Below are 14,143 nucleotides of genomic sequence, written 5' to 3' on the forward strand. Positions count from 1 at the left end.
AATTAATTATTATAGACTTGTTATAAGAGCTGAGGTTAAAATTCTAAAATTAACCAAAATTACACAACCTAGCAAAAATGTATGCAATGTGCATTAACAGTGAAAATGATTGAAAAATCAAAATGGATAAAAATGTCCCCAGGAGTTGCCAGAGGGTTAAAAGAGCACGAGTATTAACCAACTAAAACGTGTCAGTAGGCGGGTTTCCATTAACCCTCAAAGTCTGCAAATTGAAATTGCAAATATAAAATACACCTAATGGAAACCAAACACATAATTTTGAAAAAACTCCCATTTATTGCAAAATAGTTTTTGCACTCACATAATGACATAGTATTTCAGTTGATTTAAAAAACCCATATTTGTCAAAACTGCAATAGAAACAGTTTTTAGTCTTTTCTAGGTCACATGATGCTGTGAGGTCACATGATGCTGTGTCTGTCCTTTCCATCATGGCTCCATAACACGCCTACGTGGCCTTGGATTGGAAATAATGACGGCTAGTTTGGTGGCTGCGATAGAAATAAAGCTGCTGATGTTTTGAACATCCATCGCCATGGTTACTGGGATGTTATCACCAGAGGAGAAGTCGTATAACATCACTCAGTGGAAACAGTCTTTACGAAATTGTGTTTGATCGACTTTTCGAAATTATCGCTCAAGTTTTGTGCCAAACTGTAATGAAAACACGCCTAATGTCCGTGTTCACGAGGAAAATAAAACATGATGAAGCTTATTTGGGAGCTGCAGTGTCTCATCTCTCACAGAGGCCAGGCACACACACACACACACACACACACACACACACACACACACACACACACACACACACACACACACACAGAATCAGAAAGTTTTATTACTGTTTACATATACAAGGAAATTGACTTGGTGTTTTGGTGCAAAACATTTAACATAAAGAAAAATAAAAAATACTGAATTTCAATAGTGTAGCGATAAATATATAGAAGCAATTTAAAACTATAAAATGAAAAGGAAACAGAATATAAAGAACACAACATGTATGTACAAAAGGTGCAATGGAGGAAATACAGATGAAAAACACTCCCGCTCCTCCCCTGTTACACACATCTCACTGCAGCTCTGCTGTCACACACACACACACACACACACACACACACACACACACACACACACACACTTGCCATTATCACAGACAGCCATGGAGCGAAGTGCGGCTCTTATGGCTGGGAAATATTCAAAATGTGACTGCACTCTCTCTCTCTGTCTCTCTTTCTGTCTGTCTGAATATCTGTCTGTCTCACTCTCTGTCTTTCACACACACACACACACACACACACACACACACACACACACACACGCAAACACACACACATACACACACATGCACACATTTGATAACTAATAAACATTTGATTGATGATTTATTGTGTAGAAAAAACATCACATAAGTAAAGAGGAAAAAAGTAAAGAGGAAAAAAAAGAAATTAAAAATTCTAGATCAGACCTTTTAATTTCTCTTTCACTTTCTTCAGCTCGTGCAAACAGACACTTTGGCATCAAACCACAAGATATTTGCTAAATTACAGTCTTTGATCGAACAGGGGCAGAGAGGAGAAAATCTGAATTTGTACCGTTTCCCTGCACACGTCAAAGTTTAAACGTTCAAGTTTATGTTCATGTTTTGTCCTTTAAACAGTTCTCTTACTTGTGAGCCAGAAACATTGATCTAAAGCTTCTAAATCTGTTTTAAACAACTTTATTTTTTAACCTTTAAATTTATCTTTAAGTTTTTTTTAATAGTTATATTGTTTTTGTTATTTTAAGTTCTGAGCTTCAATTCTGAGGCTGTTCTGTTAAAAAAAAACCACATATATAGATATATATATACATATATCTAGATATATATGTATATGTATACTACTTTCATGTAATATAGTAAATAAAGATGAAAGTAGAAAATCATATGAATGTATAATATATTTTAAAGCTTTGTTTTGAAAAGTGCATTTTCTGCAGGGTGATACGAGTGTGTGTGACATTGAAGCGGGCCCTAAGGGTTAAATAAGTTGTGTTTTAAGCCACGTCAGTCCTCCGTGACCAAGAAGAAGTCTAATTCAGAAGGTGCACAGTCATGTTTCTCTGTTTGATATAGAAAAAAGGTGTAGGAATATTACTTTTCTTAACATTTTGTGGCTTTCTGTCGTTATTTGACATATTGGGATGATTATTTCTGCTGGGAAGTTGGACATTTTAACATGGGGGGTCCATGGGGATTGACCCGCTCTTGGAGCCATCCTCACATGGACGTTAGAGGAACTTGAGGTTTTTGGTACTTCAGTGTCGGCCTCATTTTTCAGCCTCGGGGGGCTGCTGCCTGGTTTGCATGTTTCAGATCTCTGATGCAAATGTGTGCTCAGCAGCTATACAGTCACCATTGTTTGGCTGCTGGTTTGTCTCATTTGAATTAAGGCGGAGGGCCAGCCGAGAAAAACGCCATAAAAAATATCACACGAACTGGACATAGTGCTCCAACTGTAACTTCCTGCCAAAGAGGAACCCTTAAACGCAGACGCTCTCCCCGTCCATCTGTCGCACTTTTTTTTTGCATTTCACACAGACAGACAGAGAGAGAGGAGGAGAGGGGGTGTTTTGGCTGCCGGCTCTGTTTGGCAGATAAAATGCCACATAGGTGTCACCGGCCTTCATAGTGCAGCTACGAGACAACAGAATTTCCATTTAAGTGACAGAGAGGAGAGGAGGAAGGAGGGAGGAGGAGCCAAGCGGGAAAAGCGTCCAGAGAGACAGAGGGCGAAGGAGATTGACGTGTGAGAAGGTGTGGGCTGCTGCCGTCTGAGTGCACAGACTGAAACCGAGTCTGTCGAGTTCACTTCACCGACCTTTGTACCGAGTTCATTTGAGTTCAGTGACACTGCTTTACAACATTTTGAAGAAAGAAAAAGTCTCTCAGCTCTCATCGACAAATACACTCTGATAAACCCACTGACTTAATATCTGGTTGGTGAAAAAGGTTTAAAAATTAGCAACTAGACTTAGACTTAGACTTAGACACGTTTATTTATCCCACTTGTGGGAAATTCACTTGTCACAGTAGCTAATCAACTAAATGAACCAGATATTTTCTCAGGAGTTGTTGGAGGTTGAATCTTTTATTTTATTTTATTATTATTTTTTTTAGATTTACAAAAATACATTGACAATACAAAAACACACATTTACATTACAAAACCCTCAAGTAAATGAACAGACATTAAAATAAATTTGCACGTAATGATTCACATAAAAATGTAACCAGTAAAATGAAGTATAACAACACAATAAAAGAAATATATAATAAAATGGTCTATTATAACACAAGTGTGGGGAAAATAGGGAGATCATGCAGGCCATTATTCAGTCATGAGGGATGGGAGGTTGTCCATGTAGTCAATAAAAGGTGCCATATTTATCGAAAAAATGTTTTTTATTCCTTAGTGAGGAAGTTATCGTCTCTTGAGGAATAAAACTATTCACTTCTGAGAGCCGCAGTCCAACAGAAAATGTGAGATCTGACTTTCGTCTCACTGCAATGCATTTTTTTGACGATGGCCAGTAGGATTTGAGTGGCTCTGCCTGTTATTAGAATTTGAGAGGTTGCCCAGAAGGCATATCTGAGTCTTTATGCTGTGTTTAAAGGTCCAGTGTGTCAGATTTAGGGGGATTTAGGGGGATTTAGTGACATCTGGTGGTGAGGATTTCAGATTGTAACCAGCTGAAACTTATTCTGCTTAGAATTCTTTTTTTTAGCTGGGAGCTAAAATATCCACAGTTGTTTCTTCCTCTGCAAAATAAACAGACTATGTGATTTAAAACACCGAATAAAACAGTTTCACTTCTTGAAATCTGTGTTTATGCAATGCTGTCGTCCCACAGGGGCTTCGAACTGTGGTGGCGAATGACGAATCTGGAGCCAGTCAGTATGTTTCCATGCACGGTTTAGTCAGGCTTCAGTTATTGCTCCATTAGGACATTTAATTGGACTACTGTCCTTATCCCGGTGTACAAGCAGCGGGAGAATCCATTTATTGATGAAGTCTGTCCGACTCCTCCACAGCAGCTGGAGATCTGCTTCCTTTCAGCTAGATGCTGTTAACCTCTGTTATTGTTACAGTCTATGATATCGACCCAATCTCAATCACAGCTGTTAATTTACAATAACTTTGGGGTAGAAAACCGTTGCGTCACGTACATATAATCAACCGGCCCGGATAGGTTTTTGGCCACCTAAAAAAATCAGAATCAGTGTAAGTGTACGCTATATTTAGAATATTTTCACCCTTTACCTTACTGTAAGACAGCCCCCACTGACGGAGATTTGTTATATCAAAAACACCCCGAGAGAACCCAAAACAAGTTTCCATTGGAGTTTTGAGAAATATGGCTTCTTCAGATCTTCTGAAATACCTCCCAATGCGAGCGGAAAAACTTTTTTACAATAAATGGAAGTTTTTCGAAATTGACGTGTTTCCATTAGGAGATTTTACTGTCGCTATTTCAACATGTGCAATTTGAGGGTTAAAGGAAACCGGTCTATTGACACGTTTTACCCAGGTTATTCTCGTGCTTGTGAAAAGTACATTATCTGTGCCAGATACTCGTTTTATGCGGCTCATCCAAGATATTTCTGGTTATTTTGTTGTGCAACAAGGGCATGTAGTTAGGTTTAAGTATCACTGAGAGCGTATTAGTAACAGTATGATAACACTGTCAAAATGATCCTCATGTTTACGGATCAGCAAAAACATCAGAAAATGCTGTTTGCATGCCAGGCCAGTAGTTGGCAGTGTGACTTTATAATGACACACCATGGAAGAACGTCATGCACCTGTGCATTTAGGTGTTCTTGTACAGAGCGCCGAGTATAAACAAAAAAGACGATGGCGAAGACACACACGAGAACTGACGGGGTTAATAAACTCAGTTGAGTCAGCAGCGCAGTAGTCCGCCATTGTTGTTATTGTTGTCCTCCTGTGGCTCTGATGTCACCGCTTACTTAAAAACGCTTTTTTCGAGTACATGAAAAGCCAAACTGCATCAAAAGTTTAACATTTCAAGAATCACAGCCGTGCAAACGGCCCCTAAGAGTCAGACGCTTTAGCGTCTCAGTTCCTCATATGTTGTTTCACTTTCAAAATACATTTCTTAATTTAATTTGCTCAAAACAATAAACACAAGTCTTACATTTGTGGTTTGTGTTCCTTGTTTAAGGTGTCCTGTATCATTTTCATAAGGCAATGAAACATATTTTTTTTTATTCTCAGATGTTGTTCCAGTCCAGGCAGCCGGGCACCAGTAAAGACAAGGAAACCAGAAGAGAGAGGAGACGGAGATGGAGAGAGGTAAAAATAGAGGGGGGGGGGTGTAACAAGGAGGTAAAAAAGAAGGGAGGGGCAGGAGGCACCAGGGGAATACAGAGAGAGAGGGAGAGACAGAGAGAGGCTGCAATGAAAGAGGCTGATGTCATCTCTGTGAAGCAGCCAATCAGAGAGCAGAAGGGAGGGAGGAGAGGGAGGGAGGAGAGTCAGACCTCAGTAGGGTGTGTTTTATGTACCACTGCAGCATCAGTGCAAAAAAGACACGAGAAAAAGGCACGACTCAGTGGACAGGAACGAGAAAATAAAGACACAGAGGAGAAGAAAGAGAGAAAGCGTGAAGAGGAGGGCAAGAGAGAAAAAGGGATAAAAGAGAGAGACGGAGGGAGAGACGCGACACCTGCAGAGGTAAGATGACAACAATAGCATCCCACCATGCCGTGTCTGGGTGTCCATGCATGAATGTGCGTGTGTAAGTGTGTGTGGGCAGGCGTGTGTGTGTCAGTGTACGCCAGATGTGGGCCGGAGGCTGCGATGATGATGTCTTACATAATACAATGGCAGGTGTGAACAACTGTGCAGGGCGTGCGCTGAGATGTGAGCGTACTTCTTCCTCTGTCTGCTTTTGCTGTCTGCACCTTTTGACTTCAGAAAACAAGAAATGACCACTCGTGTTTTTCAGTGTGCAGGAAGTAAATCAGTCTGACTGACTTGGTTCAGCTTTTTTAAATATCCGATGTGTCATCTGCAGCAGCGTGTTTTTATTAATATTGAATGAAACGTCGCACTATACTACATTATAGTGTTAAATTATTCACAGCTCGCTTCCTTTCATGATAAAACTCTGGGGGCTGGCTTCTGTCCGGCATGGCTTCGTGCTGTCTCATCCTCCTATTGCAAGTATAATCCTGGACACAACAGTACCATGTGCATCCTGGTTTCTCCTGCTCAGGTCATACTGACCTCCGTCCATCATCCCATGCTGTTGGAGATGGAGATTTATTTAGTTTTGTGTGTCAGTGGTGTTTGTGTATGTTGAGAAGTTCAGAATGTGAGAATGGAGTGCCACAGGGCAGCGACTTGGGACTCCCTCACCTTTCAGCTCCTATGTTTTGATGTAGAGCTTCATTATTCTGCCATTTATTTACTTAATTAGTCATTTATGATTTCAGCATTACAAGGTGACATCTTTAAATGTCTTGTTTTGTCTGACCAGCAGTCCGAAACTCAAAGAAATTAAGTTCATAAGGTGAGAGTGGAGTGCCACAGGGCAGTGACTTGGGACCTCCTTATCTGTCAGTTCTCATTTTTCCATGTTGGGCTGCATTATGCTGCCACTTATTTTCTTAATTTCTCATAATTTCCCAACATACCAAGGTAATGTCTTTAAATGTCTTGCTTTGTCCAACCTACAGTCCTAAACCTAGAGGTAATGAGTTAAAAAAGGGAGGGTGGAGTGCCACAGGGCAGCGGCTTGGGACATCCTCACCTTTCAGCTCTTATGTTTTGATGTCAGGTTGCTTTATTCTGCCACATATTTTCTTAAATAGTCATAATTTTCCACAACACAAAGTGACGTCTTTAAACAAGTTGTTTTGGCAGACCAACAGTCTGAAACTCCCAAGATCATGAGTGAACTATCATTGACAAATAAAAGCATCAAGTCTTCACATTTTTAGATCAGCTAATTTTGGCATTTTTGCTTTAAAATTCCTAAAACAGTTATTTGACTGTCAAAATAGTGACGTATGAAATGCTTTGTTTAAAGGCAGAGAACGCTATGAAGAGGATTCCTCTGACTTTGTTTTACTCCCTGGTGTCTCCGTCCCTTTCATGCTTTCCACCAGGTTTCTGTTTCCCTGTTTACTCCTGAATTCCTCTTTTCACTCTTAGCAACGTCATTTAACCAACAAACATCTCTGTTTCCCCGACTGTCGTTTGCATTGTGGGGATTTCTCACCCAAAGTGCTTTTGCAGTGGACCGCCTCAAATTAGGCCTGAACCTGAAGGGAGGAGGAGGAGGAGGAGGAGGAGGAGGGGAAGAGAGACTGAGGGGAAGTTGATAAGCAGGGGGGAGAATGGAGGAGATATTAGTGAGCAAAAGACGTCGAGGACTATTAAAGGTGGAGGAGGAGGGATTTAACTCAGAAGAGAGTGAATCCAAAAAAGAGGATGTGAGAGGAGAGATGAGAAGAGTCTGGAGTGGGAATAGGATGAGAGAGGTAGAGCAGGAGCAGGAGGAGGAGGGAAAGTTAGGCTGGAATGGCGTAGGAGGATTTTTTAGCCAAATTTTTTTCTCCCCCTCCTCCTCCTGTGATGCTTGGCAGTAGTCAAGTTGACTGTAACCATCTGGTGGGATTTTACATTAGTGTTTTTTCCTACTTTACAACCTCCAGACTGACAGCCTGGAGGACACATACCATGATTAATTTACTCTTCGTTTTTTAAAACAATAAGCCTTTGATTTTAAATTGGGTGAGACAAAAGCTAGATAATTTAGCTAACATTAGGCGGGTTTCCATTAACCCTCAAATTGCAAAAAATTCAAATTGCGAACATAAAATATGCCTAATAGAAACACTTCAATTTCCAAAAACTCCCATTTATCTGTAAAAAGGTGTTATACTCACAGAGCTACAAGAGCTGTTATTGTATCACATAACTCTGAGAAAGTTTAGAGGATCATCAGGCAGTTTTGAATCCACCATTCATTTGTGAAATCGTGGACTATCAGCTCCCAGAAATCCCTCATACGTGGCTTCTCCCACGTTTAAGGGGCTCGCCTTTCCATCATGGCTCCATAACACGCCTACGTGGCCTTAGATTGGAAATAATGACGGCTAGTGCTAGTGCAATAGAAATAAAGCTGCTAATGTTTTGAACATCCATCGCCATGGTTACTGGGATGTTATTACCAGAGGAGAAGTCGTAGAGCATCATTCACGCTTTAGTTTTGCGCAAATGGAAACCCACTTATTGTAAAATGGTCTTTAATGTGAATTTTTACGGCTAAATCCCTGATATCATTCTGAAAGACAAAAGTCAGCATCTTCTCGAGGTGACGTAGCAGACGTGCTGGTAAAAGTGTAGTCTTTGTTGCAGGTTCGAGAAAGCTCCAGTTTTATAAATCTGGAAGTTTAGCTCTTTATAAAGAAACTGTGCAGGCAGCACACAGTCTAGTGTTTGCATACATGATATTTCAGTGTTAACGTAATCTGTAGAGAGTCTGTATATGCATGCAAAATAGGCAATGGCACAGGATTTTGGTAATATGTAAAACATTCTGGTTTTGGTTTGTAGTCCTTGGCTTTGGTTGCCTGCAGGTAAAAAGGGCTAAAGAGGCGGAATGCATTAAGGCTCAATATTTATTAAAATCACAGAAGAAGAATCATATAACTGTTCAACGTATCCTTATGCAACGGTTCAAATGATGTCTTACGAATCAGTGCCTCACCAATGATGTTACCTCCTTAAAGTAAAGTCACTGTGGTTAAGTGACCCATCCCCAGCCTGCCTTTTTAAAAATGTGTTTTACTGCTGAAACAATGGCCTTTTTATAACACTGCAGTAAAAAGACACAAATACCTTTGAAATTGGTCCTTCGTGACCAGAGAAAACAGAGAAAAAGTACGCTTTTGCTTACAACCTACACCTACCAGAATGCACTGTGCCACACCCGACCAATAAATGCTCCTGGTGGTGTAATACGAACTTGTGTGTGTGAAACATTGGTGGCCAACAAGAGACGATTTCATAATACAGTTAAACAAAGAGCTGAAACGTGTCTGAAAACATTTGAGTCAAGAAAAAGGCAACTTAGTAACATCTTGATTTGTATTCGATCAGTTTGAACTGGTTTATTTAAGTTTTTTCAGCCTCCGTTTTCACTGTGCAGAAAGCAGTATGAGTATTTCTGTTCACAAATTCTGTTTTACAGCTAAACAGGGCACTAAAATGTGTTTCTAAAACTGTTTGAAGCAACAAAAAAGGCAATGCAGTGAAGTCATCCTGGTTTTTATTCTCTCAGTAGTCTATTTTTACGGTTTCATCGGATTTTGGTCTGAGTTTGAGAAAGAGAGAGAGTGGGACTTCTGCACACTTTTGTGTCCACAGTGGCGGCATGGGTGGCGTGCACAAGATGAAGAAGTACAGCCTGTAGTGTTTGCATCAATTTGCATCATCCAGCAAACTTTTGCTTTAGCGGGAGGAGGGATATCTCGACACCGGTTAGATGGAGGAGGTTTACGGTCATCTACACATACTGCCCTCATTGTTTTGATACAAAGTCGGTTAAAAATCAGTGAAGTTTCCCTTTAACTGGACTGCCTGGGACCGCTTCCTTCTTTACTCCCATCGCCATGTGTTCACAGCCTCCCAGAATACCTGGGTGAGGCACAAATTACTGGTTCATAATTACATCTGATATGTACAGATTTTGGTGTATTACTTTTTGTAGGAAAAGATACGAGCAGTGCAGCCTGCCTTCTCGGCTTCCTTCATCTGTGCTGAAATTTAACTGTAGTTTAAAGTCTGTGGCTTTCCTTCTGACTGTTTAACCCATTAATACCCGGAGCAACATCACTTTCTTGTGCTGCATTCAGACGCCTTCAACAAGTATTAACACCTGTGAAGCTCAATTGGTGCAATTTCTTAAAAATATATATGAGAAAAAAGGCTACGAGCAGCTTGTTCAGAAATGTTCCTCAAATTGCAAGAAATAAATAGGTTTTATTTATATACATATACATTTTTTATTTAAAGCTGGGAAAAAAGGGTATTGGGGAAACCGAAAAAGCAAGGAAAAAATATAATTATCAAAGTTAAAAAATTTGAAATGACGCTACAGAATTATTATAATTTTTACCCAGGTCATTTCCTTGTTGTTGTTTTTTTTAACTTTCTTTTTAATTAATTTATTTATTTAATTTACTAATTTTCAGGTCATTTTCTTGTACTTTTTAAATTAATTCATGCTATTTTTGGGACATTTCTTCTTTAGTTGTGTCTTTCCATGTTTTTAGAAAGAAATTTGCCCAATTTGCTCAGGTTTCAAAGGGTTAATTCCATAATTTTATAAAGGCATAATTCCATATTTCACATTATGTTGCCAAATTCTTATGATTTTTAAGCACTTATTTGCTTTCTTCTTCTAGTTTTATTTATTTATTTTTCTAATTTTCAAGTGATTGCTTTGTACTTTTCACTAATTTCTTGACAATTTTTGGGTCATTTATTCTTTTGTAACTCATTTTATTCATGTCATGTTTTTTTTAAGAAATCAAGCTAATTTGCACAGGTTTCAAAGGGTTAAATGTATCTTAAAGTCTTTTGCTTTCCGTCTGTCTGTTTAAGTATCGCGGACAGACAGTCTGACCTCCTGCTATCGTCCAGATTTGTACGATAGTGTTTGCAGTTAAAGGACAACATGAATTTCTCTTGTCCCGGCAGCTCTTTAGAGTCAATAAAAGTCCCCGGAGGAAGGTTGAGGACGCAGTTTGGAGCCAGACTGAGAGCTCTGAGCTGCAGGACGGCGGGTTCAGTCGGAGGTCTGGATCCACAAAATGAGATTAGTCTGATTTTTGCTCGCTTTCAGTTCCTGTCTCTATCGCTGCTTCTGGTTTCCTCTGTTATTTCTCATTATGCTTTCTCTCATCCATCTTCATCCATCTCTCTCATGCCCCCGCTGGCTCCCCTCTGATCCGTTTTTCCTCTTTTTTGGAATTTTTTTCTCTTGTTTTTCCATTTTTCCTGCACAGAATGAGGCCTTTGTGTTGAGAAATGAGAGGAATGCCCCTTACTCTCTTTCCCCCACTCTTCTGTTCAGCTCTTCTTCCTCATGTCTTCAACCCTTCTTTTCCTCTCTGTTTGTGTGTGTGTGTGTGTGTGTGTGTGTGTGTGTGTGTGTGTGTGTGTGGTGGGTCGCGGGTGCATCCATTAGCCAGGATTAGAGACTGTAGGAGGGTCTTAACAGCCGCTCTGTGTTTGGGGGTTTTAATCTCCTCAGAAACAGCTAATCTAACTTCAATGGCTTTTACATGTACAGTGAACCCACACATATGTTTGAACACACACACACACACACACACACACACACACACACACACACACGCTTCCTCCTGCAGATATGTGACTTCTGCTTTTCTGGCCTGTGCGGTTAAACTCTGACAAAAGTCCATTCATGAAGCGACCACAGACACAGAGGACACTTTTATCAGCCGAATATCTGACCCACAGTAACATCAGTCACTCTGATGACACAGAGCCACAAGATGCACAATAATGACAGTGACCGTCATAATAAAGTACAGTGACTGAAATGTGACTCACGCCATCGGAGAGACGACGAGATGACTTGACATCGATGGGAATTTCTGTCTGCAACAGGTTTTCAATCAGAAGCGAATTTTAAACTCGTCTTTGTGAAATACATCATGGCTCATGTGCAGTGAATCTGATCAATATTTTTTTCCAGTAAAATGCAAAAGACTTTCAAATAGAGCTGAATCTATCAGATTATCAATGTAAAATTGATCAGTAACTATTCTGAGAATCTTTTTTGTCATTTTTAAGCAAAAATATTTTTAAAATTGTCTAGTTCTAGTCATTTATTATAGTTTTTTTAATTAAATTTTTTTGTTTTAAGTTCAGTTTTTTGGGGCTTTTTATTGTTATGTTGTTAAAAAATAGTTTTTATTTCTTTGCAATCTTTTTTTCATTATAATATTAGGGGGTTAATAAGTATTACAATACAAACAGACTTTGTGATGGTATTTATGAAAAAGTGGCGCAGGTTTCAAAAACAAGTGCTCTTTGGATTTGTCGACAAAAATGACGAAAAAAGGAGGGAGAGGTTAAACTTCTAATGTTTTTGCTCAGTATGTCAAACCCCCCATATTCTAAGGTGCACTGTTTTGCAAAATTTTAAAAGCCTTTAATAAATGGGCTTGACGGCTACGTGTTTTTTTTTAACTTATCGACAAAAGAAATAACTAACTTTGTGAAAGCAGTTGACTCTCAGTCATGTAGATGGAAAGTCACAATAGACATAAACACCAATGCCATTAAATTTGGGTGGGAATAAAAATCAGCTGGACCATATTTGTGTAACAACAGTAGAATTTAACGTTGTTTGGACGTTAACAGACATTTTGCAGACGTCGGGTTTTTGGGTTTTGATGTTGCCGTTAGAATTTTGTCACCTGAAACTTAAATTCAACCAAATATCAGCGTCTAAAGACATCGGTCGCTGAGAACATTTATTATATTGTTTTAATTTTAAATATAGTTTTGTTAATACACAATATTTTACAGATAGTTTTCCTTTTTTCTAAAGTCTAGTTTTTATTTTTATCTCAGTTGATTAAATTTTTGTTCACACAAACTTTTAGTTTTATTGAAGTGTATTAACTCTGTTTGCTGCTTTCATCTGGGAGAAATTGCTGCTTTTTCTTTGACTCATGTTTAAATACATCTGAATTTCTTTTTTGACTGTCAGACAAAAACTTTTGATTTTGCACAAAACAAGACATTTCAAGATGTCAACATTTTATAGACAAATAATTCGTTAATTCAAAAATTAAATTATAAATTAATTGCTAAATAAAATATTGTAGTGACAGCATCAGAGCATATTGCATTTCTTTAACCCTTTGAAACCTGGATCGACATCAGTTTTCTCGTGCTGTGTTCAGACCCCTTTAACAAGCTCTTTGACCCTTTGAAACCTCAGCAGTTTGCTTTGTTTTCTTTTTGGAGGGAGCAAAAGCCATGACCAACCAAAAAATGTCCCACAAATTGCAAAAAATTATAAAACTACCCCACCAAAAACCTGTTTTAGAATTTTAGAAAATGACTCCAAAGATAGGGAAAATATCTAATTATATGCATTTATAATTATAATCATTTTATACTTAAAGTTATGTTGCAGAAAAATATTAATATTTATAATATGTACATTTTTTCTAGCACTTTTTAGTGTTTTTTTTTTCTTTTTTCTGGTAATTTTTGCAACTTTATTTAATTTTTTTTTGTCTTGCTAAGTTGCTTCTTGTATTTGAAAGGTATTAAGCCATTTCCCCCAGGTTTCAAAGGGTGACATCCAGCTCATTAATTTGAGGTCGTTTTTTTGTTTCATTTTCAGATGCATTATTTCTCAGTTTCTTAATATTTCAAAAACATTTTCAAAGGAAGAGATCAGTTTCCTGGAAAAAAAAATCCTAGTTAAGTCCGTGGTGGATCAACTGCCCCGGCAGCGTCATACTAATGAATTCAGACGTGAAAATAATGTCGGTTACGTTAGAAAACAATGAAAACGAGCAGAAGCTTCCTTGGGGTAAAAACACTCTAAATTTGGGATTCCTAATTGCTGTGCGGTCCGTCTGTTTCTCTCGCGGCTTTTTATTTATCTCCTCGTACCTGCAGTGAGTCCCTGATGCCGTAACTTCTCCCTGAGCTGACCATCTGTCTCTTTGCATTTGTGAGATATTGATGAGTTTTTGTTTACGTCGCTGCGTTTTAAGACGCTGCACAAAAGAGGACGAAAAAAAGAGAGAGAGAAAGACGTTTCCCCAAAAACAGACCGGAGGACGAAAGGCAGGTGGGAGACAATAGCAGGAGAGAGTGTGTGTGCATGTGTGTGTGCATGTGTGTGTGTGTGTGTGTGTGTGTGTGTGAGAGTGAGAGAGAGAGAGGTGAATCGAGGAGATGCAGGGAGTGGCACCGGAGAGAAAGCGAGGGAGAGGTGTGGAGGGACGGAGTGGGGGATGGGAGAAAAAAAGGAGGGGCAGCGT

The 14,143-nt window shown here is 39.1% G+C and overlaps 1 protein-coding gene across 5 annotated transcripts in view; it reads left to right on the plus strand.

Moving 5' to 3' along the window:
• Positions 1-5,300: 5,300 nt before the first annotated feature.
• LOC121947569 (neural cell adhesion molecule L1.1-like) overlaps positions 5,301-14,143 on the plus strand; it is a 57,473-nt gene continuing 48,630 nt past the window's right edge. For 2 of the 5 annotated variants that reach the window (XM_088081588.1, XM_088081591.1), the window contains exon 1: positions 5,578-5,762. The gene's annotated coding sequence lies outside the window, so the exon portion shown is untranslated. Of the gene's footprint in view, positions 5,382-5,577; positions 5,763-14,143 lie in introns of those variants that run through there. The other 3 variants (XM_088081590.1, XM_088081592.1, XM_042492677.2) reach the window with 2 other exon arrangements.

The sequence above is a fragment of the Plectropomus leopardus genome, chromosome 9 (genome assembly GCF_026936395.1).
Source record: "Plectropomus leopardus strain MGB_pleo_1.0 chromosome 9, ASM2693639v1, whole genome shotgun sequence".
NCBI lineage: Eukaryota > Metazoa > Chordata > Actinopteri > Perciformes > Serranidae > Plectropomus > Plectropomus leopardus.